Raw genomic sequence first — 3260 nt, forward strand, 5'->3', positions numbered from 1 at the left:
CACTATTTCACAGTCCTCGTGTTGGACTATAATCCATAGGAGTCCTCGTGTTGGACTATAATCCATTTCAGTCCTCGTGTTGGACATTTACTCATTTGTACCATGAGTTGGTAAATCACTATATCTAGTTCATGTATTGGACACCTGTATTAACCCTGCATATGGCACTTCACATGAGGTTATGACATGACACTCATGTAGGTTATGACATGACACCTATGTTAGTTATGACGTGATTCAGTATTTATGTTCTGAAATGAGTTGTATTTTCTTTTTATTATTGTTCCCGTACTAGTTTTCAGGTTTGGTGTTTAGGGATTTACAATTTGAGATACAAGGTATATACATGAGGGTTTCCTTGTTTGGATTATTTCGCTCGACGTACCTATGCTCGTGTTGAAATTTCCTAAGTACTAAAACCCATTATTCTTAGGAAATATATATATATATATATATATATATATATATTGTGATAACTGTATTTTTAATATGCAACGAGCCCTCTCCCTTAGGGTTGGTTGTGATGTTGCTCGCTAGTGCTTTGATGCTCGTTGTCCCTCCCCCTTTCAGGTGACGAGCCAGGAGCCCGGAGAGTTGCAGGTTGATGACGACACACTTTAGTATTCAGCTATCCATTCTAACTATGTATTATTTTGGAGTTCCACTGTAGTTTTTATTAGACATTTGAGGACTGTTTTCTAGATGTTGTAAAGGCTGTATGCCTTATTTCTTTACTCAGATATCTTGTATTTGAGACTTGTTGAGAACTCCAGTTTATCTACTTCAGCCATGGACTATGTATTTCTGTATGATAGATGATGAGATATCTATGTGTTGTTATCATTTCATCAGTATTACATATATTATCTTCTACTTGCTTTTGTATCTACACCTATTCTTGACTCTACTAGAGAGATGTTAATTGTGATAGTGAAAGATGTTATTGCACGGTGTGGTGCATGGCAGGTTTGACATTCTTGGTTTCACTTTGGACTGCATCCTCGTGTGAACCCAGGGGCATCACAGAAGGTGTCCATTACCTTCATTAATTATACTTCTAATCATAATAAGATTGAAAAGTTAACCTATTACTATTAACAAAACCCACAACCATTAAAATCCCCCAAGCCCTATCTAGAACCTGAAATCCAAAATCCCCCTCCTAATCATCCCCCCTGTCGCAACCCAACCCAAAAACTCAAACCCATAACTTTTCAAATCCTAAGTTCTCTTCCCAAATCCCACTCCCAAATCCCACCCAGGAACCCAGCCACCACCAGTACCTCTCACCACTCACCAGTCTCCCTCTAAGTCGACCTGGTGCCTCCGACTCCCTCTCCGCCTCTGCCTCCGCCTCCGCCTCCGCCTCCGTCTCCGCCTCTGACTCCGTGCTGCCGCCGCGTCCAGTTTCTCCTACACTGCAGCATACAGATCCGTCACCGAGTCCCACTCCTCCGTTTCCTGCCACTCCTTCGGGTCCCGCCACTTCTTCGCGACGATGATCATCCACGACGTCTGACGTCTTCTCCTCCTCAATTTGGTAAATCACTAAGGTGAATTCAAAACCCTAAGCCCTAATTTGTGGGTTTTTAATATTTCTCTCGTAATGATGATTATGTATCCTAAACTTTATGTTTGAATCGGCATGCTTTTTTTATTGCCGCTCATGAATGAACATGTTAAGATTCAGTTTTTTAAACCTCGTGGAATACATGAGCTTCCTTCTTTGAAGAGCATTTTAATATTCAGAGGTTCTGAAATAATTTTATCTGAGGATTCCTGAGTAATATTAATAACAATGGTTTCTCATGATTGAGTTTTGAGTAGCAGGCTAGGAATATTTATACAAGGTTGCAAGCTTCAATCAGTGACAACTGCATTTTTATTATAAAGATAGATAAACCCTTGGATTTTTTTTTATACAAGGTTGCAAACAACTGCATTTTTATTATAAAGATAGATAAACCCTTGGATTTTTTTTTATACAAGGTTGCAAGCTTCAATCAGTTCTGTGCGTATTCATAATAAATGCTAACACATACTTTTAAAGTTCTTGATTGTTCATTAAACATTATATGTCCTTAGTGTGACAGTCTGACAAACCCTTGGAAAAAAATTGTTATGCTTTTGCATGCTTCATGATTATTCCCCATATTGTTTGCTTGTGATATTATTTGCACAAATATGTTATTTCTCATTTGTGTAAAGTTGTAATTAGTTAACATATCCTTTCAACACTTTATATTCCTTCAAAAATTTGTTTACATATTTGTTTTCAAGGAAAAGGGTTCAGGCGAGATTGTCTTCAAGGCAATGGTAAGAGCTATAAACAAAACAGTGATGATTGTGGAGCTAATTAAGCTAATATTTTTTGACATATATCTTAATGATCATTTTGATCCCTAAGAAGTTGGAAACTTTTGTCTTGAGTCCTTCCCCACTTCCTTGTATTTTCTGTGCAAAGTTATGCCCGTTGCAAAATGACCATTGTACATAAATATGCTGATGGTGCAGAGAAGGATTGTGGGTCTTCATCAAATTACTGCTATTAGTGCAGAGAAGGATTGTGCAGAGAAGGATTGTGGGCATATGAGGTAACTTGTCTTACTTTGCGAGTTATTAAAATCATATATATTTTTTATCATATCATATTCATATTTATTTCCTAAATATCCGATTAGTATCCGTATCCGAACCGTATCCGGCTCTCTAATATCCGAACCGTATCCATTTCCATTTAATATGGATATGGTAATGTTTTTTCTTACCGATGAATATTCGAATTGTATCCATATTCATTTTTAGAAAGTGGTTATGTAGACACAAGTCATAAAAATGAAATTCAACCGGCTTCAATAAACTCTGATCTACTTTCTCGAGAATCAGAGAGCATCTCTCTTCTTCTGAGTTTGCTTGTAAGTTTGTCCCAATCAGCCTCCTTGTCTCTTATGGATCTCTATGACTGTTGTCAAGTTTTAGGAAGAAGTCTTATGTATCTTATTTATCATTGATGTTCGCCAGGCTGAGGATGATTTCTATGTTAGATACCATACACTTCACCTTCTTACAGATCTTCTCACACATTCCCCTAGCAGGTAATTTTTCATATAAAACCTGCAATTTGTTTTTTTTTCCTCAACTGGTGCTTATTTGTGATTCCAAAAAATCTTAATCATTATTGTTTTCATGTATTGCGTTTATATATTAGGTTACAAGAAGTGATTCTTTCTATTCCTCGTGGTATTTATGGATATGCTTAT

This window comes from Asparagus officinalis, chromosome 3 (assembly GCF_001876935.1).
Source record: "Asparagus officinalis chromosome 3, Aspof.V1, whole genome shotgun sequence".
NCBI lineage: Eukaryota > Viridiplantae > Streptophyta > Magnoliopsida > Asparagales > Asparagaceae > Asparagus > Asparagus officinalis.